This window comes from Callorhinus ursinus, unplaced genomic scaffold (assembly GCF_003265705.2).
Source record: "Callorhinus ursinus isolate GAN/ISIS: 27379988/994484 unplaced genomic scaffold, GSC_fseal_2.0 scaffold25, whole genome shotgun sequence".
Classification (NCBI taxonomy): Eukaryota; Metazoa; Chordata; class Mammalia; order Carnivora; family Otariidae; genus Callorhinus; species Callorhinus ursinus.
Genome location: NW_027397087.1, coordinates 33,156,394 through 33,177,642, shown reverse-complemented (window position 1 = coordinate 33,177,642; position 21,249 = coordinate 33,156,394). Strand labels below are relative to the sequence as shown.

The window sequence follows — 21,249 nt, the reverse complement described above, 5'->3', positions numbered from 1 at the left end:
CAGACACTGGCCCTGCACACATTTGCATACGTGTTTACACTCTGTTGACCCTGTACCCAACAATGGATCAGTCACAACAAACCTCATATACTCTGCTTGTCCTTTCTCAGGCTCTCGTGTGTGTGTGTGTGTGTGTGTGTGTGTGTGTGTGTGTGTGTTGGGGTGGATTTTCTCCTGCTATCTCTATCTGGATATCTGTCCAACTTCCGCTCCCCCACCCCAGCCGTTTTCTCCCTCCCGGCTGGGAAGGCTGAGGGAGGGTGGGCAGGCCTGGTCTCCATGGCAACCAAGGACCCTCCACCTGGGAAGGAGAAGGTGCTGGGAAGCAGTGCTGGCTTTTGCCCAGGCCTGGGCTCTGAGTGGGGCTGGGGGGGCGAGGGCAGTGGGGAGAGTGGGGGAGGAAGGCACGGGATGACCATCTGGACCCAAGAGAGGGGAGCTGCCGGCACCGGCGGAGTACTCCATGATGGCAGATGGGCATCATGGCGCCTGAGAGGCAAGGGGAGGAGACAGCCCAGCAGAGTATCTGCAGCCCAGTCCTCCTGCACAACCTTACCTCCCTGAGCACCCTCAGGCCTCACGGATTCCGGAAAAACCCCTTTCAGAGCTCCCTTTCCTGGGACCAGCACCGAGGGGTGGAGCTGTGCGGGAGTGTGTGTGCGGAGCGCACAAGCCCCTTAAAACCACCGGGGCTCTTGAGCCCTTTGTGTGCCATTCCCTTGGGGGAACGTGCGGCCCCTCCTGCACTCCCATTTTGGATCCTCTCCCTGGGGGCTGGTGGGGAAGATTATCCTGACTGTGCCATATGAAACCCAAAGGGTGGGTGCTAATCTCTGCAAACCTCACAACACGGTGAGGGGGCCTCGGCTCTGGTTCCTCTGGGCGGGCGCCTCAGGTTGTCCTGGCTCTGCCCTCACCCTGAGTGCGTGAGTCCGAAGGCCCGGCAGACTGGCCGCAAGGCCCTGAACACCGTCCCCGAAAGGGAGGGCCTCCCGTGGGCAGCCGGAGGGGACCGACGGGCAAGGGCTGACAGGGGGAGCGGGCTGTTTGTGGAGCACTGTGCTCTGAGAGAGGGGAGGCTGCAGCAGCCCCTGTCCCCCTGCAAGAAAGCCCTTGCAGACCCCCTCCAGGGGTGCAGCCCCGTGACAGCCTCCAGAACCTTCCATTAGCTAAGACAAGGCCTATCTCGCCAAACAGCCCTCAACCAGTGTGAACACAGCGAGTTTCAGGGGCCCGCCTGTGCGATCGCGGAGGACCCCCTCAGACTGACAGTCTGGGCCCCGGGGGTCCCTGCTGGGTTGGGGCTGGCGCGGGCTTTGTGTGGCTTGTGTCAGGGGCTGCCGCCCTCCCCGCCAATCCCGCTTCCTCCTTCCCTGTCTGCCCCAAGTGTAAGCCTTGACAAACCTCCTGCACCCCTAACTCCTACTATAGGACCCAAAGTGACACAGAGGCCGAGAGCCACAGTCGTGCAGGCACACGCATGTGGAAACACGGGGCGGTCTTGAAGCCCGGGAGTAAAGAAGGCTGTGGGCCGCCCCGCCCTCTGGTGGACACCCTCGGGAACTACACCTCCAGGAGGGGAAACAGGTGGGAAGCAGGCAATGGTCTCCCTGTGGCCTCAGGTTCACTGACTGTTTGCTGTGACACCGTGAGGGATCACTTTACCAACAGGGAAACTGAGGCCCAGAGAGGGAGAGGATTAAAGACAGAAAAGGCGGGGCTGACCACATCTTGTCACCACCAAACCTGTTTCCTCTACCCCCTTGCCCACATCTTGTCCCTTCACCTCTTCTTGTGGGCGCTGGCTTGGGTTCTGTCAACGGTGCCCTCTTCCTCCCTTGGTAGCCTGTCCCACACATGCATCCTTTCTCTTTTTTTTAAAGATTTTATTTATTTATTTGAGAGAGAAAGAGAGCACAAGCAAGCTCCCTGCTGAGCATGGAGCCTGACGTGGGGCTCGATCCCAGGACCCCGGGATCATGACCTGAGCTGAAAACAGACACTTCAACAACTGAGCCACCCAGGCGCCCCACATGCATCCTTTCTTACACTGTCCTTCAGTCCTGCTCCCCGAACCACGGTGACTGCCCCCCAGAGGTCCCCATGGTCTATCCACCTCTCTGCAGCCAGAGCGACCTTCCTGAAACAAGCCTACAGTGGCACCCCGGCTTCTGAGGCCCTCTGCCTTGTGGTCCCTCCTCCCACCTGGCCTCACACCCTCCCCCAACTGTCACTGGGCACCTGAGAACTGCAGAAGTCCCCACCCCCCAGCCCAGGCGAGGTTTTCTTCCATGTGGACTGAGCGCCCAGCACCCATGGCCCATCTCAGAGCCTTTATCCCATATGGCAGGTGTAACAGTCCCTCATTGCTGCAGTAACACATTACGGCAAGCCTCATGGCTTAACAACACACAGGTGTTCTCTTGCAGCAAGTCAGAAGTCCAAAATCAGCCTCCCTGGGCTAAAGTCAAGGTGTCAGCAGGACTGGTTGCTTCCGGAGGCTCATCGTTCCACCAACGTAGTCAGGCCATTATGCAGGAGGCAAGGTTCAATCCGTGCTTTCAGAGTGTAAGAAGGTGGATGGGTCTTTATTCTCCTAAGCCACACTGACCTCCAGTGCATTTTTTTTTTTTTCTCGTACCACCAAACAGTTCTGCGATTGTCCATGGATACTGACCAGGTGTCCCACAGATTTAACTCAATTCTGACACCCTGTATCTGGAGATAGCATCAGATCCCACAAGGTAAGGGCTCAGTCCTACAAGATTACCCGCCCCTCCAGTCCCAAGTCCCACATTGTCCCCTGGGCTTTCGACCCACTGGCTATGGATCAGAGGTTCCCATGCCCCCCTCCTTGGGTGTGATCGATTTGCTAAAGCGGTTCACAGAACTCAGAGAAGCACTGACTTACATTTACCAGTTTATTATAAGGGATAAAACTCAGGAACAGCCAAGTGGAAGAGATGCATTGGGCAAGGTGTGGGGGAAAGGGCTCGGAGCTTCCATGCCCTCCAAGCACACCCCCTTCTTGAATCTCCTTGTGGTCACCAACCCGGCAGCTCATCCTCTCCTGCTGTTTGACAATCTCTATGGAGCTTAATCTGTGGCCACCACGCCCCCTTCCCATTTCCAGGAGGTCTGTGTCTGGGTCTGAATGTTCCTACCGTTTAATCACTCAGGCTTTCTGGTGGCCAGCCCCATCCTGAGGCAATCTAGGGGCTCCATCCTGAGTCACCCCATTAGCTTACATTCAGGTGTGCTCAGAAAGGACTCCTAATGAATGACACTCCTAATACTTGGGAAATTCCAAGGGTCTTAAGGGCTCTATGCCAGACTCAGGGGACAAAGGTCATATCTATTTCTTTTTACATCACAGACACCAACCACAGTTTTTGGCCAGAAGTTGACCATGGACTTCCCCAAAGACACCAGACATCCGCTGATGACGTGAAGCTACGTTTCTCAGACCTCTTGCAGAAAGGGAGAGTCCACCTGACAGGCTCTCAGCAGTGTCCCAACTGGGGAGATGGGGGAAGAGTACTGATAGGATTTGGGGACCCAGGCTTGCTTGCAGCCGGCAGGGAATTGGCTGGGACTGAGGAAAGTGGGCAGAGTTTTGCGCTGGGGGGCAATGGGGACCGCAGGGCCTTGAGGGCAGTCCAGACCAGGTCCCTAGTGGACACTTCCGTCAGTCCACAGTCTTACCATTCCTGGAGCAAGTCACTGAGTCATTCTTTTCTTGATCTCTGTTTAACACGAGATGGGAACGGTCTTAGTTTCAGGTTACGCTTCGAGAACAACGGCAGGGCATGAGGGCCCTGCTCGGTGCTGCCCCCACGTCCCTGCGGGCGCTGGCGAAAAGTGGGACTGCAGGGGGCAGGGAGCAGAGACATCCTCCCAGCGTGGTCCCACTGCAGGGGCCCCCCCACCCCCACTACTCCCAGGGCTGCGAGGCCTCCCTGCTCGTGGCTTGTCCCCCAGGGCTCACCGAGGCAAGTCTCTCCGAGACCCCGGCTCCTCAGGGGTCCTGTGTGGCCTGGCCTCTGACCTCCCCTGCTTCCCACTCCAGCCCGCCACGCCCACCACACAATCCTGCACTTTGTGCCCCCAGCCTGTCCCGCCGGTGGCGGAGCAGGATTTCTCCGACCTCCGCTTGCTCCGAGTCATGTGGGCCGCTTGCTACAATGCAGACTGCTGGGCCCGGTCACCTGAGAGGCTGCCGCAGCTGAGGACCAGCAGGGCCCAGGAATCCGCTGCAGTACGTGCTCGGAGTCATTCAGATTCCGAGGGTCTTCAGACCACACTCTGAGAAAGATGGGCCCAACCTCTGAGATGAACGCCCGGGTGGAAGTTCACGGAAGGCCTTCAGTTCCCAGCCCCTGCCCTGGGCCAGGGAGCCCTAGACTCCCCCAAAGGCTGTTGCTCCCCCTGCCGGTGGGCAGGGAAAATTTGCCCAGTTATTATTTTTTCTTAGGCAACTGCTCCTGGCAAAACAAAGCACAGGATAATTTCTACATTGAGTATGAATAAAACACCTGCCACTTTGAACCAGCAGGGATATCACTGAGTTATAATGGTTCCTTGCCCCCCGGGTGTCCTGCTCTTCTGGTAAAGCAGGGCCATGTGTCACACCCATCTGCCGACCCACCCCTTCTTCCTAGTGTGTCTGAGAGTGTCCGGCACGGAATGTGCTCAGGAAATATTTCCTGAGATGAAGGTGATACGGCGGCGAAAGACAAACACGCTCGCTCTGGGGCCCGCCTGGGCCACTTCTTCCTCCTTATCGCCTTCTATTCCCCAGAGGACCTGGAGCTGAAGGACCTGAGACTCAGAGAGGGGAGTTAACTGGCCCAATGTCACACAGCAAGTCAAAGCAGGGCTGGGATTTGCCCCGAGATCTGTCCAGCTCCTCGCACCTGCCTCTCCTGCAGCTCCCAGCAAGGAGCTAGCAGGGGGCATGGGGGCCCCATAGCCTCCTCCTCCTTTTTTCTTACAGACCACATCCTGTCTGGAGTCCAGGGGAAGCGGTTGCTTTCCCCTCCTCACCCCCACCTTCCCAGCCATCTGGAGCTCCAGCAGAACCCCAGAGCCGGCCAGGCATTGGCAGAAGGAGCCAGCTTCCAGAGAGACTGGGCTTAGTGGAGAGATGCATTATGCATGGGGTGTCCCCCCCCCAGCCCCCTGGGTGGATCCCCAAAGTGGGTCAGGAGCCAGCCTCACCTGTCAGCTTCTCCCCTCCTGCCCTCCCCTAGGCTCTTGCCAGCCCCAGGGCACTCACTGGTGCCTGCTCCCGCGGGCCCTGTGCTTCCTCTATACCCTCCCTGCCATCCCCATCTGGGAGGCGCCCACAAGGACCTGTTGGGCTGCCCTGCCTTCCCGGGACCAGCTGCCAGGACCCCGTCCTCCCCCACCAAAGGCCTATCACAGTCCCCAACTGCCCACCGCTCGAAGTGTGTCTTTGGGGCCTTCCAGAAGCAAGCTCACTCTAACTGAGCAGAGGAAAGACATTGCCTGGGAGGTGGGTAAGTGTGATGCCAGGCACCTTTCTCAGCCATCGTTCCCTGCACCCCGGTCCTGGTCAGCAGGGCAGACTCGGAGGGCAGATGGCCCAGGGTCAAGTCCCAGCTTTGCCACCCTCCAGCTCTGTGACCTTGGACATTCACTTAACCTCTCTGTGCTCCCAAGTGATCATGAAAACAATGGTATCTATCTCCCAGGGTCACATGTGAAGCGCTTAGAGCAGTGGCTGGCTTCTAGTAAGCCCTCGGAGAAGATGCCGTTATGGGTGTGAGGTTGCCTTATTTCTGAAAAGCTGGGCGTGCAAAGCACAGGTCTGGGTTTCCTTCCCTGCCCTGCCATTTTCCAGATGTACGACCTTAGCTGGATCCGCCCTGAGGCTCAGCTTCCTCATCTGCAACCCTCCCAGGCTTCTGTTGAGGATCGAACTCCATATTGTAATTCTCTGTGTGTCCCCTTCAGAGCCCTGGTGAGCAGTTATGTGGGACAGGTCCTGTGTGGAGCCCTGTGTCCCTGTCATCTCCTTTCCATGAGGGAGCTAGGCTTTGTGTTTCCCTTTCCCGGGGACCTTCACAACCCACAAGAGCCATTTGTTTGTTTCCAAGAGCTTCCAAAAGCTGGACACCTGACTTGGATGCCAAGAGTCCTTGAGAGAGGTCTGCAGGGGACTGATCTGGAGAGGCGGGGAAAAGGGCCCATGGGTCCCACGAGTGGGCTCCAGGAAGCGGTCAGGACTCTGTGAGGTGGCTCGAGCCAAGGATCATGCGGGCTTGGACGGTGGGCAAGTGGGCAGCCCGTTCTGGTGCAATTCTGGGTGGAGGATAAGACCCCTAATAATAACCAAATGGACTTCTCCCCAACCTGGTGGGATGAGTTCTCTGCAAAATGAACACAATCTTATGGCAACAAAGAGCAACTCGCCGTGCTCCACACACAAAGCACTTTGGCTCTTGGGGGTGGCACTTGGGAGTCCATTTGACCTCAACATCTCTGGCCTGAACCATGTAGGTCTGGGCTTTCTAAACCTTCCATTTGTGGACTCTGTGAGCAGGGTGGCCTTCTAGATGTGAGGCCAACACCCTTCTATACTCATACTTACGTCACAAAAGGTGACAACTGACTGAGTGTGGAAGGGCAGGGGGTGGGGGGGAGGGGATGCAGCGCTTAGTCTGGGAAACGGGAGACGTGCGTCCCAGCGATGACCCCCCACTGCCGACCGCAAGCCTGGGTGAGCCCTGCCAGCCTGGTTCCCTGGGGCACTCAGGAGGCAAGAGCTCTGCTCTTTCCCTGGGGGTCTCAGCTCTTATCACCCCATCTTTCTTCCTGCCATGGATCCCTGTTATCAGTAGGCATTGTGGGAAGATGGTAAAAACAAGTGGGTTTCCCTTCTTTGGAACTTTTCTCCTTTTTGGCCCCTGAACCTCCTCTCATCCCTAGGGGCCCCAGCCAGGAGCTCCCAGGGGCACAGGAAGAGGTGGGCCTTCTCTTCCTTCCTCTTCGGAACCTGCCCCTCTCCGCGCCAACCTTTACCCCTTCCGGTTCTAACACGCCCGGGTCATGCAGGGAGGGCCACATGATGGTCTGTGACCTTGAGACTGACATGATGGATGGGCCTTGACCCCTGGCCTTCAGCACAGATTCTCATGAGGGAACCCAGCCCCTGCTCCCCTCCTTCCAGGCTCTGCCACGCAGCATCAGAGGAGCATTGCAGAGAGGAACGGGCCATGTCCCCCACTGCCTGACTTCGCAGAGTTGGGGAACCCATCAGCTGGGAGCAAAATCCTTCTCTTCTCATCCGTGACGATGGAATATCATACGAATTTCATCAAGATGTAAAACAAGAACCTACCACCACGACCGGTGAACCTGAGCCCCTCTCCCAACATAATGCACACAGATTCCTGAGCTCAGACGCGGGAGGGCAACCCGGGTAAGAGGTAGGTGAGTCCCGGCGCCCCGGGCTGCCACCGCCCGCCCTCTCCGCAGGCCAGCCCCCCGGGCCCACAGTTGGGGGAGCACTGACTGGGGAGGTAGGGCTGTGAGTTCTGACAGAAGTGGGTTGGATCACCTCGAGCAGAGAGCTTCTTTGTTCTCCCAGTCCCTCTGTTTGCTCATTTGCAAAAGAGGGGCCTGGCCTAGAACCTGCTCCAGTTTTGGGGGGCGGGGAAAAAGCTGTTTGTGGAGAGCCACCTGGTGTGGTTCCAGATGGGAGGGCCCAACCCTTACCAGCTCTGACTTCCTGGCCACCTGGGCCAGAGGAGTCAGTACTCCTGGGTGTCTGAAGTCATCCAGCATGGAAGCCATGTCACTGGGTGTCATGCACTCTGACCCTCCCAGCAGCCCAGGGGGAGGCAGGGTTGGTCCGAGTACCCAGCTTCGCATGCCGTGGACTCAGGGGCTTAGGGGTCAAGTGGCTGGCCCAGGATGGGGAGCCGGAAGTGAGGAGCAGGGCTTGCTGGGGCATCAGTGGGGGACAGCCTGCGAGGACCACAGCCCCAGGGGCCCACCGTGGAGCAGGGTGGTGCGTGTGGTGGGCTGGGCCCCAGGCCCAGGAGGAAGGCCTTGGAAAAGCAGAAGGCTTCTTTATTATTTAAAAAATGATTTCAATTAATTTTTTAAGGTAAACTCTATCCACAACATAGGGTTGAACGCACAACCCTGAGATCAAGGGTCGCATGCTCTACCTCCCAAGCCAGCCAGGTACCCCATCAGCATTTGTATTTTTTTTTAAGATTATTTATTTATTTATTTGAGAGAGAGAGAGCAGAGTGAGTAAAACAAGCGGGGGGGAGGGGCAGAGGGAGAGGGAGAAGCAAATTCCCTGCTGAGCAAGGAGCCAGGTGCTATGCGGATCTGGGGCTTGATCCCAGGACCCTGGGATCATGACTTGAGCTGAAGGCAGACACTTAACCAACTGAGCCACCCAGGCGCCCCAGCATCTGCCCAGGTGACTCGAATGTGCACCTAGGGCTGGAAAGCACCATGTTGTCCGATCCACTCCTTTCACCCGACCTGTGTACCCCCGCGCGTATCAGACAGGCCTGGGTTCCCATCCCAGCTCTACCAGGTACCAGCTGTCAGAGTGGCCTCATCTGACTTTGGCCCCAAAAGCTGGGGTATTTGGTGTTGAACCATGGCGCCACCCTGCCCGGCTGTGGGACTTGGAACAATTCACCTGTCAGCTTGCTCAGCCTGTCTGAGCCCCGGGGTCCTGATCTCCAATGTGAGGACACCCTTTGCACAGGGCAGATGAGAAGGTTGAGCCAAGGGGGGGCAGGCAGAGCACTGGGGCACGGGGGGCGTGGGCAGGGGTGGAGCCCCGTACTCCACAGATGAGGAGAACGAGGCCTCTGCTCTTTTCTTTTGGGGCACCAGGTGACTTCGGGTCAGAGCCGGGAGCACCCAGGTGGCTCACTGCCCTTTGGGTCTCGGGGGGGCAGTGGGGTGAGGGCTAGACTTTGATGTGTTCTAGGGGAGCCCCGGGCTTTGGAAGCAAACCAGCTCCTGATTTCCAATAGACTTTTTGGTTTTTTATTATTATTATTTTCTTTTTACCATTTTTTAAAAAAGATTTTATTTATTTAGACAAAGAGTGTGAGCAGGGGGAGGGGCACAGGGAGAAGGAGAGAGAAGCTCCAGCGGCTCTACACCCAGCACAGAGCTTGACGGAGGGCTTGATCTCACCACCCCAAGATCAAGACCTGAGTCGAAATCAAGAGTCAGGTGCTTGGGACGCCTGGGTGGCCCAGTAGGTTAAGCAGTTGCCTTCCGCTCAGGTCATGATCCAGGGGGCCTGGGATCGAGCCCGCTTCTCCCTCTCCCTCTGCCAGCCAGTCCCCTTACTTGTGCTCTCTCTCTCTCTCTGACAAATAAATAAATAAATAAATAAAATCTTAAAAAAAAAAAAAAGTTGGACACTTAACCAACTGAGCCACCCAGGTGCCCCTATTATTTTTTTCTTTTTCTTGAAAGTAGTATCTATTTATTGTAGAAAATATAGAAAATGCAGAAAATCATAGAGAAGCAAGGAAAAAAATCACAAAAACAAAACAAAACAAAACCCCCAAAGTACCAGATTTATAGCTAATCAAGTTTTCACTTCAGCACATTCCTTTCAAATTTCTTTCTGTGCAATTTTCTTGGTGGAGTTGTTTATACCATTAAGACAGTTGTGCGTGATATAAGTATTTTATATTACACATATTTTCCCACATCATTAAGGTTTTTATTCCCCCAAACATCTCTTTTTAAGGCCTCATAATCTTCCTACCAGGGACCCTGAATTCCATAACCATCGCCCTGTTGTTCATTAGATTGTTTTCATTTCCCCCATGACAACACGGCCACGAGATAACAGCTCTGTACATAAATCTTTCCCCCCACATTTCTACTTATTTCCTTAGGCCCCGTTCCCAGAAGGGAAATTACTGAGTAAAAGCAAACGAGCATTTTTCAAGCTACAGCTTCCAAGGTTGCTCTCCAGACACACCATGTCTCTCCCCCAGTCCCCCCCAACCCGGCCACTGTGGGTTCTGAGAATGTTCTCCAGTTGAGTAGCCATTTCTTGGATTTCTCATAAAGGTGAGCGACTGTTTTCACCTGTTTCCTAGTCATTTGCAGAAGGAGCTTTCGCAGGCCCTACCCCAAGACCGGGGTCACGCTGGGTGCGAAAGGGACACGGTAGCCCCCAACTCTTGTTGACAGCGGGGGACGTCAACAATGCCACAGCTCACCCCCCGCTGAGACCAGGGCCGACTCTGTCTGTGGTTTATCAGGGAATTTGGAATGAAGGGGGCGAAAGGCCAGGAACGGAGCCAAATGCCCCAGCCCGAGCAATGGCAGTCGTAAGGTCTTAGACCGGATATGATTCTGCTAGGTCTTTGAGGAGGAAGAGGCCTGGGCTGGAGGGCTGCCTGAGGGAGGAGGCAAGATCTGTTCAAGCTCTGGCAGCTACAGCGTCTCCAGGTGGGAGTCCCAGGCCTCCAGGTAGGCATCTCCAGGCCTCCCGAGGGCTTGGCTTTGCGTGAAGTCCTCAGCAGAACCCAGATGAGATTGTGCTCAGGAGTCCACCCACTTGCTCCCAGTCCTTACTCTCTTCTAGTTCTGGAGGTCAGAAGTCCAACATGAGTCTCAGGGACTAAAATCAAGGTGTCGGCAGGCTACATTCCTTCCTGAGGGCTCAGCGGTGAATCTGATCTTTGCCTTCTTTGGCTTCTGGGACTGCCTACAGTCCTTGCTTCCTGGCTGTGCCTCCAATCACTCCAGCCTCTCTGATGCTCCTGCCTCCTTCCTCTAAGGACTATCGTGATTACATTGGGGCCACCCAGATAATCCAGGATAATCTCCTCATCACACGATTCTTAATTCAACCACATCTGTAAACATCTGCAACATCAGGGAACATTCGCAGGTTCTGGGATTTAGAACATGGACGTTTTTTGGGGGGGCCTGGTTCAGCCTACCACACCCCCCCTCTCCCGCAGCTGTGGATGAGATGCCTTTCTTTGTGCCCGCACAGCTCCCAGAGATCTCCTCTTTGTAGGCACACCCACCTGTATGACTATTTCCTTGTCTGTCTCCCTTGGGAGGCTGAGCTGCAGGGGCTGGGCTATCCGATGTGCCCCTGGGTCCCCCCGGGCCTGGCACAGTGCCTGGCCTGCAGGCAGCGCTCACTGGATGTTTGTTAAGTGTATGAAAGGCTACCTATCTGGCTTCTTCAGTCACCCAAAGGCCGACGGCAAGGGGCCCAGCCTCAGGCAGCCTCTGCAAGCATCCCTCTTCCCCACCCCCCTCTACTCCCACGAGGCAGCGGCCCAGCGAGCCACCAGGTTGGGAGAAGTGCTTGAGCTAAGGTCTGGAAACAAGATCAAGGATGTTGTTGTAATTGGTGAGGCCGACAATTTGGGATGGCTGAAGCAGGAGACTCTGTGATGAGCAGGGGGGAGCAGGCACTAAATGAGGCAGGACAAGGTCTTATTCATGTTGGGGGGGGCTCAAATATGTGCAGGAGGCAGTCTGCCATGGGGGAGGACGTAGTTCCAGCCAGCTGGTGTTGAGAAGGCTGGAGACTCACAGGCCCACACTCGCACGCAGCCTCCCTCTGATGGGGCTGTCACCGAGGCAACAGATGAAGCTGGTTGCCCAGCAACGAGGCCCACCTCCTTCATCCCTCTTATGGCCATTTCTGCCCCCTTGGGAGCTTTGTGCCCTTTCTAGATTGCTCCGGTGTTAAGATGGAACCAGATTCCCTCTGTGTCCAAATCCCAAGGGTGGGAGAGGAAAGGGGCTGGTTTTGTGATTGGTGTGCTCGGGGTCGTGGATTTGGCATTGGGGGAAAGGTGGGCTGAGTCTGCCTAGGGGAGGAGAGGGGAACAGGGGGCATTTCAGCCTCAGTCTTTCCTGGGTGTTTTTCTGTTTCCATTTCTATTAAAATGAAGCAAGGAGAACACCAGCCTGGGAGTCAGGAGACTTAGTGTCATGGCCTAGATCTGCTTCTCACTTGCTGAGTGTTTTGAGCAAAGGACTTCTCCTTGGTTCTGTTTCTCCACCTTTAAGAGGAAGGTTTAAGCCAGGGGATCCCCAAGGTCCTTTGTGGGCCTGACATTCTTTGATTCCAGAACCTCAGGGGCAAAGACGGAGCAGACCCCAGGCCCCACATTCCAGCCAGGTCTCTGTACCGCTGTCCCCTCCCCTGATCCGCCCAAGTCCACAGCAGCTGGTCTTGGTCTACGGGAGGGAGAAGGAAGGAGAGCCACTTGGCTCTGGGCCTTAAATTCACAAAGGGCCCCAAATCTAGACTTTAGATGTCATACCAGAGAAGTTATAGTCACTGTCATGTTTTATAAGTGGAAACTGTTAATCTGGAATCGTAAGTATTTAAAACAAGATGCTGTCTTTGTAACTCTCGTCGCCACTCTTCATTTTTCAAACAGACCGTGGTCCTTGGAAATGGAAATGGCCCAGGCCTCCATTCCCCCTGTGAGGGCCCTGTGTCCCTGGCTTCAGGGGCTCAGCTCCTCAGCATCCCTCCCAGGGGCTCTGGGGGTCTGGGCTGCCTGGAAATGATGCAGGACCCTCAGAGGGAGTGAAGTGGCTGGTCAAGGCCCAGGTCTGTTGGGGGGGTGCAGTGGGGGCTACCGTTGAGGAGAAAAAGAGACTAGGGAGGCAGAGCTGGGGGAGGGCCTATCTCTGCTCGCTCTGGCCCTAGAGCTGGAAACAAGAGCCAGGGACAGCAAGCTGTGTGCACAGCCCATGTGGGGACCTGGGGCTAAGGGTCTCCAAAGGGAGATGAGCCACCTTTAGTGCCAGGTTGTGCCTTGAGCCTGCCAGGAGAGCCCCTGGGGGTCATTTGCCGGGTCTCTCAGCTCCCAAACCCTGAGAGTGAGGTACTTGGTTGCTTGGGCTGAGGATCAGGCACTCACATGGAATGGGTCCCTGGAGGGCAGAGGGCATCCGGGCTCTGTGCCCTCTGAGCTGCCTTTCAGGTCATGCCTTAGTTTTTCCCAACTGCACTCTTCCCCACCCACCATTGGCCAATGACCCTTGAGAAAGGCTGGGTGAGGAACTCTGTGCAGGGTCATCCAAGGGGTGGGCAGCCTGGGTCCTCCTCCCCTGGAGAGTCAGGCACCACTTCCCCACGCAGACACACACCCAACAAGGCTTGGGGAAGCCGGTCATCCCAACCTCTCCATCAGGTTCTGCCACACCTCTGCGGGGGTGGGGTGGGGATGGTGCTGGGGGGTGGCCTGATGGTGGCAGGGAGACTGGAGGTGTGGGCAGAATAAGGCGGCTCCCTCTGGGGCATGGGTGGAGCTCTGGTTGTCATGACTACAGGGGCATGCCCTCTTTAGCCTCAGAGCCCGTCTCTGGAAAATGAGGGAGCTGGACTCTCCAGAACCCCTTCAATCTCAGTGCGCTCTGGCTCCAAAGGGGACCCCCCCCCCCCCCCCCCCCCCCCCGCCGCTGGAGAAAACCTTTCCACCAGCCGCTGGGAGATTAGCTCTGAGACAGCACCACCTGCTGGCCCTTCTGGGTATGACGCCCATCCCTTCTCAGGCAGCCCTGGAATCCTAGAACTCTGTCTTTATATTAAAATGTACCTGTTGAGCCTTACTTTGCCTGCATCAATAAATTATTCAAGATAGGTGCTATCAAGTTCCAGTTTTATGGATTATGAAACTGAGCTTCAGAAAGGTTAAATAAGTTGTGTAAGTTGGTCAAGGGCAGGGATGAAATTCAATGCTGCCGTCTGGCTCTATAGCCCCTCACATCACTACCTACCTCCCCCAAAGGGGAGTTTCCAGAAGGGGTCCTAGGCCCAGGCTGAGTGACTTGCCAAACCACTGGGCAAGTCAGTGACAAGTTAGGAAGGAACCTAAATCAATAAGAAGGAGCATTCCATCCCACGGGGCTCCTCCAAGCTTATTTGGGGCTTGTCTGAGCGACTCTGCATTTTCATGCTGGCAAGAAAGAAGCAGCTTCAAATCTACCTCAGGCAAGCAGTGTTCTTCATAGAGAACTCCCAGCTCCAACCACACCTGGGGCCTGGCAGTTCGCCTATCGATCTCCTGGCCGACTCTACCTGCTCTCAGGTGCGGAAAACCTAACAAGTGTAGTCTGCCCCGCCCCCCCTCGGGAAGAAGCAATCAAGGAGCTGAGCAAGACAGAGAGAGGCTAAGTGACTTGCTTGTCACCAGAAGTTCCACAGTAGTGGCCCAATTTCCAGCTCAGGGCTTTTCGAATTCCCTCCTCCCAGGGACCCCTTCGCCCTGGAGCACCCCCACCCCAATAAGGCCCCAGCTGGCTCGGCTGAAGGCTGGCCAAGGGCCAGAATGGGAACAGAAGGGAAGGAACTGGAAGTCCTTGCCCAAGACAGCAGGAGGTTTTGGTGCCACAAAAGCAGACGCATTAAAACAACCTGCTAACCTATCAACAAACCTATTAAAAGAGACCAAAAACCAAGTGTGGGAGGTCCAGATTTAAAAAATGCTAGAAAGGAAGATTGACAGATTAAAAAGTGCAACCAGACTCTCAGGGGGCTGCACACTGCACACAGCAAGATGCCCTCGGTAGGGTGACATCACAGACCCACTTCCAGGGACAGAGCTATATATATGTCTGGTGCGTATATATATCCCAGACCAACATACTGAAAGTGGTTATTTCTGGGTTGTAGGTTTGTAAGTGATTTTTTGTCTCCTAGATTTTATGTATTTTCTAATTTTTCTGCAAAGAATTTGTATTGTTCATGTAACAGGACAAAAAAAATGATTTGGAAAAGGAAGCATGGAGGAGAATGTCTTTATGATTTGAAGAAGGAGAGGAATTTCTTTAACAAACTACGAAAAGCATAAACCAATAAAAAAAGATTAGTAAATCAGACTAAAAATACTTGCTATTCATATAATAAACAAGGGATTAGGATATGCTATAGGAAGAACTCTTGGCAATCATTTAGGGTAAATAATCCAAGATAAAAATGGGCTAAGTAAATACGAGAGGCATTTTGCAGATGAGGACATCCAAGTCATCAATAAACACATGAAAAGGTGTTCAGCCTCACTGGTTGAAACGTTTCCCATTCATCACAGTGGCAGAAATGCAAGTCTGAATATACTGAGTCCTGGGGACGATGGGGAGACATGAATACTCTCACTGGCTGCTGGAAGGAGCATCAGCTAGGAAGGCCACTTTGGACAGCAATTGGGCAGTCAGGGGTAAATTTGAGAGTGCCCACCACAGCTTCATTTTGAGATATATTGCCAGAGAAACGTTCACATATAAGCACAGGGAGGCGTTTACGCAGTGGTGTGCAGGAGTCAACTCGTACCAGCTCGCAGGACCCCAGGATGTCCAATTCTCCCTGACTCGACTCTGCATTTGGTGATATCATGTCAGTAGCCTGAATTCGGTGGCGGCCAGAGTATTAACAAGGTGGAAATTAACAAACACTACAAAGCAGGGTTCTTTTTTTAATTTTTTTGAGAGCTGATGGTTAAACATGTACCAACACGCCACCACAAATATGTTCTTTGCAGCTTTGATTTCAATAGAAAAAACATTGGCTAATTTACATGTCCATTAACAGAAGAATAAATAAATAAAATGTGGTATACTTATCCTATGGAATAATGTACAGAAGTGAAAAAAATCAGATTTATGTTATCAACATGGACTGATCTCAAACACATATGGTTAAGCTGAAAACAACAGGTGACTGAATGAAATGTTCAGTAGGATACGGCTCTGGAGATTAAAAACAATAATCAATATTATGCACGGGACATATGTCTCTGGGAGGAGTCTTTCAGGGACTCCAGTTACATGTACAGAAGGCTGCTGGGGCCGCCTCACAGATCACTGAGGCTCTGTTCATTTTTTTTCTTTTATTCTCCATTCATTCAGTTTCTATTATTATGCTTTTAGATTCACAAGTCCTTTTCTTCTGCAGTATCTAGTCTGCTTTTAATCCCATCGAATATATTTTTCATCTTAGACATTATTTTTTTCATCTCTAGAAGTTTGGTTTGTCCCTGGGGCGCCTGGCTGGCTCAGTAGGTTAAGCGGCTGACTCTTGATTTCGGCTCAGGTCATGATCTCAGTGTTTTGAGATCAAGTTCGGCTCCAGGCTCCCTGCTGAGCGTGGAGTCTGCTTGGGATTCTCTTTCTCCCTCTCCCTCTGTTTCTCTCTCTCAATAGATAAATAAATAAATAAATAAATAAATAAATAAATAAATAAAATCTTTTTTAAAAAAGAAGTTTGGTTTGTCCCTTTCTGTATCTTCCATGTCTCTACTTAACATACTTGATTTTTTCTTTACCATCTTGAACATGTGAAATACATATATAATAACTGTTCTACTGTCCTTGTCTGCTAAGTTTATCACCTGTATCATTTCTGGATCTGTTTCTATTGACTGATCTTTCTTCTCATTATGGGTCATATTTTCCTGCTTCTTTGTGTGCCTGTTAATTTTTTATTGGATGCCAGATATTGTGAATTTTACCTTGTTGGGTGCTGGATATTTTTGTACGACTGTAGATGTGCTTAAGCTTTGTTCTAGGAAGTTAGATGGAGACAATTTGGCGCCTGGGTGGCTCAGTCATTAAGCGTCTGCCTTCGGCTCAGGTCATGATCCCAGGGTCCTGGGATCAAGTCCCGCATCGGGCTCCCTGCTCTGCGGGGAGCCTGCTTCTCCCTCTCCCACTCCCCCTGCTTGTGTTTCTGCTCTCGCTATCTCTCTCTCTGTCAGATAAATAAATAAAATCTTTAAAAAAAGATATTTTTAAAATTCAATTTATTTAAACTAAAAAGAAAAAAGCAACAAAAAATCCAGTTCAACCATATCTCATTTTTAATTTTATCTTCTTTTTTTTTAAAAACCATCACTTTCCTTTTGCTATAAGTTTGTCATCTGTTTTATAATTTACTTCATTTTGTATTGTATTTAAACTTATAAAATGATTTGAGTCTTTTTTGGAATGAAGCAGGTTATAAATCAATTTCTTTTTCAAATCCATCAGATAAAGAAGATATGATCCAACAAGAGAGGAAGAAGGTATCCTGAGTGGTTGCCGGAAATATTAGCTCATATTTGTAGCTTTTTTGTCCTGGCATAAAGGACTGGGTGATGGAGTGGACAGGGGACAAACAGTAGCTAAGGTCAAGGCCAAGGTCAGTGGAAGGCACAACACCAGAGAGGGGCAGGAACGGGTCTAGATCAAGGACAAAACAAGGCAACATCCATTTGTTCACTCATTCAATCATTCATTCAATAGCTATTAAGTACCAGGATCAGAAGCAGGCAGTCTGCAGGGGAGGAAGAAAGTGCACGCACCAGGCAGCGAAGGCAGGCCGGGTGGTGGTTGGGGGGGTGGGCGCCAGTAACAGATCCTGGTGGCCCATCTAGATACCCCAGGCTCTAGAATTAGCAAAACCCAGCTTGGGAAACCACCACAGACCAGCCAGAGGATCTGGGCTGGGGATGGCCGATTGTTTGTTCTCATCTTGACAGGTCCCCGGAAATCCGGGAAGTCCTTGGGGGAGTTGAGCCAGGGTTGGATCTACAGAAACTCCTTCCATGGTGCAGGGTATCAGACAAAGGAGGAAATGGGGAAAATGGCAATTGGATTGCAGAATCTCAAAGCCAAGTCCTGGGAGGTCTTGGAGCAAATGGCTCAATGTCTCTGAGATGGGTTTCTTCATCTGCAAGATGAACGCCACAGTTTCTTGTGCAGCCAACCTCCCGGCAGGAAACATGGAGCAGGAAAGGGCTGGAAAATAAGGAACAATCAACAAGAGAATGGCTCTGTATTCAGAAAAGAGCCTCAAATCCATGTTCTGCCCCGGGGAAATGGAGGGCGGCACGCACAATTCGCTGTTGGCATTGTGCACTGGAAAATGAGTGACATGAGTTGGCAGAAAAGGGGAGAGTGAGTGGGCTGAGGTCGGGGGTGTGGGAGACCCTGTGCTGAGGAAGTGAGACCTTGTTGGAGGAGATGTCAAATCTCCGGGTGGCCACTGACCCTGGCAGCCTTTCTGGGCCTCGGCATGGCCAGGCAGCACTCTCCTAACCACGGCCTTGGGGCTGGGGCCCGGGGACGTCTGGAACCAAGCTTGGGAGGTGACCTCAGCTCCTGCCGCCCCCATGGGATGCCCACAGCCTCCCAGACAGGCCTCATTTACCCTGGCTCTTTACCCTACTGAACTGGACCAGGGGATGTTTCTCTCCTGAGAAAGGAATGTTTTGGCCAGGGCCTAAGGACGGGGAAGCCTCTCTGGCTCTTTCAAATGTGGCCCTGGCTGTAGCTCTGTTCCCCTCCCCCAGTATCGCCACCTCCTTGCCCTGTTCCAGCAGACTCCAAAGGGAGGAGGGCATGAGCCTGGTCAGGAGCACTAAGTCTTCATCTCAGGGAGCTTTGGGGATGGTGGGAAAGGCCAGTGGGAAACCCCATCCTCTATCTCAAGAACTTTATTTATTTTATTTTATTTATTATTTTTTGAGAGATTTATTTATGAAAGGGAGAGAGAAAGCATGAGCAGGGGGAGGGGCAGAGGGAGAGGGAGACAAACAGACTCCTGGCTGAGCAGGGATCTGGATGCGGGGCTCAATCCCAGAACCGTGAGATCATGACCTGAGCTAAAATCAAGAGTCAGACGCTGAACCGACTGAGCCACCCAGGTGTCCCATCTCAAGAACTTTAAAACGCAGAGTAGCCATCCCCACACCAACATGCACTCCTATCCTATTCAGGTCGTAGTCACAATTCAATTCAAAGGATTGAATTTACCCCCTAATGTGTGCCAGGGGCTCAGGTGAGGAGGGTAGGAAGGCCACAAACTTGGGAGTCGGGCAAACCTGAGACCTAACCTTTCAGCTGCAAAAGCTTTTCCATAACAAAACAATGAAAAAGCGGAAACAAGTAAATTGACCCCCCAGATTGAAAAGTTAGGGGGGAACCTGTGAAGGCTTCGAGGCAAGGTTTTCACTTCTTTGTGCCTTCCTCCCTGACTGAATACTCCGTATGTGCCAGGCATCATAACTTCGATTTATCAGGACTCCTTCGATCCTCACACCACCCCACGAAGGTAGGACTATGATTACCACCACCTCACAGAGGCAGAAAGTGAGTCACTGGAAGGCTACGGAGCTAGTAGATGATTCCAGCTGTCTGAGCTTCATCACCTTCACGAATATTGCACAGTGCCTGAGGTACTAGGGGCCCGTGCCAGGCACCAGAGGGAGCCCGAAGATGTCTCCCATGTCATCCCCATCCTCTAAGCAGTTAGGGTCCAGGTTGGGTTGGTGCCCTCCACCATGTCTAGCTGGGGAGCCCAGCTCTGGTGCTCTCTGTTCCCACGGCCTGGACACCGTTCTGCACATGCACGTCACACCGTGTCTAGTCACTTGTCTACCTGGTTCCCTCCCCTACTTGAAAGATGGCTCCTCGAGGGGCATGGCCTGAGTCCTGGGCATCTGTGTGTCCCCAGCAATGAGCTCAGAGCCTGGCAAACATGAGGGGTTGGTTCAGTGCATGAGCGCCAAGGGGATGGGTCAATCGATGGATTAAATGATGACTAGTGCGTGGCTCACAAGTGACACATGCACACACTGCACGTTGTTCACGTTATCTCTCAATAATCCTCTGAGGAAGGTACCATCATTATCTACCCTCTACAGATGGGGAAACTGAGCCACAGAGTGGTCCAGCCACTTGCTCAGGAGGGGTAGAACCAGGGTGTGGACTGCACCTCTGCTCTTAACCACTTCCCTCCACAGTTGGCTGCCTACAGCGGGGGCCGCAAGTGCCTGGCCGGGCTGGCGTGGTCAGCAGGGTGGGGTCTGGGAAGCCCACAGACAGTCAGAGAAAGGGATGGGGAGCATACTCCAGGGGAAGAGCAGCTGACTCGTCCAGCAGGCTGACTGTTCCCAGGGAGCTGGAAGGGAAGGGGTCCAGAGTTGCAGTGACGCTTCGTCCCCTCACCTGGACAGTCACCGAAGCCCCTGGGCAGGAGACCGCAAAGGTGGACCTGGCAACCCTAGGTTGGAAGTACAAGCAGGATGGCTGTGGAGGGCTGGGGAGAGACCCGGGCAGGATTGAGGGGAGAGCCTACAGTTGTCCCGGGGAGGAGGGATGGACTTCCTGAACTCAGAGACCGGCACCGGGGCTGGAAAGAAGGCAGAGAGTCAAGACTCAAGTACAAGGGAAGGCTCCTTGGAAGCAGGGCGGAAAGTCTCCATGGGAACCATGGACTCCACCTCTGGGAGATTGGCCTTGCTGACCTTCTGGTTGCATTTTAGTTACTCCCACAAGCCTCTGGGGTGGAAAGGTGGGGGTGGGGATCCACCAACACCAGCCCTTGGATGCCTTCAGTCTCTGGGTCTCTGCAATGTCAGGAATGGTCTCAGACCCCAAGATAAACAGCTTGTTGACCTGGCCCAGGCTGAGAATGATGCTGATAGGGCCTGTGAATCAGCCCCAGGCTTCGGTCCAGGACAGAGACGTTTCCCAGCCAACGGGAAGGGAACAAGCCAGCCACTGTTCTAGAAATTTCCACTCACATTATCCTCCTTTTGGAGGGGAGAAAGCTGGGGGTTCCGGAAGGGATAGGACTTGTTCAAGGTCAGATAGGTCACGGCTGCAGAGTCAGTGTTGGAAATGCCTCCGCAGGACCTAAGCCCAGCGCCACTGTGCTTGTGGCCGTTTCTGCCTCACAAAGCCTCTCCCCCCGCTGGAAGCTGCCTGAGTTACCTCTCAGTCCAACGGGCTGCTTTCTGGATTTGCACTTCCTTGGAAGTTAGGCGTTTCCCTTGTTCTACAATAAATTCTGACAACCCAACAGAAGTCTGCGACAAGCTCTTTCTTGTTATATACGCCAGGGGGTGAAGCGTTACTTAACACATCACATACTGACCACTGATTATCGAAGAGGGAGCAGACACAATTCACGAGCGGGCATTAGGATTGGTCAACGGTAGTCCCATTTCCCTCCTTTGTGGCATATGGTAGGCAGGATTGCACGTCTCTGCTCTCTTTGGAAGTTAAGGGAAGCCACATATCTTGCCCTGGCCTACAAAAGGTGAACAGAGTGATTAGGACGCTTCTGGAAGGCTTTACGAGCCAGTGCACAGTTTCGGCCGGGTGTTCTTCCTGCTCGGCAACCGTGAGAGCAAGTGTTGAGATAGATGGGCCGGTTGCTCAGTGACAACTCCGAGGAAGGCCCTTCCCTTC

At 53.3% G+C, this 21,249-nt stretch overlaps 1 long non-coding RNA gene across 1 annotated transcript; it reads left to right on the top strand.

Annotated features, from left to right (window-relative positions):
• Positions 1-1,439: 1,439 nt before the first annotated feature.
• On the top strand, positions 1,440-3,870 carry LOC141370069 (uncharacterized). The gene is made up of 3 exons (XR_012373768.1): positions 1,440-1,587; positions 2,652-2,744; positions 3,377-3,870. It is a non-coding gene; the product is annotated as an uncharacterized lncRNA (long non-coding RNA).
• Positions 3,871-21,249: the final 17,379 nt, after the last annotated feature.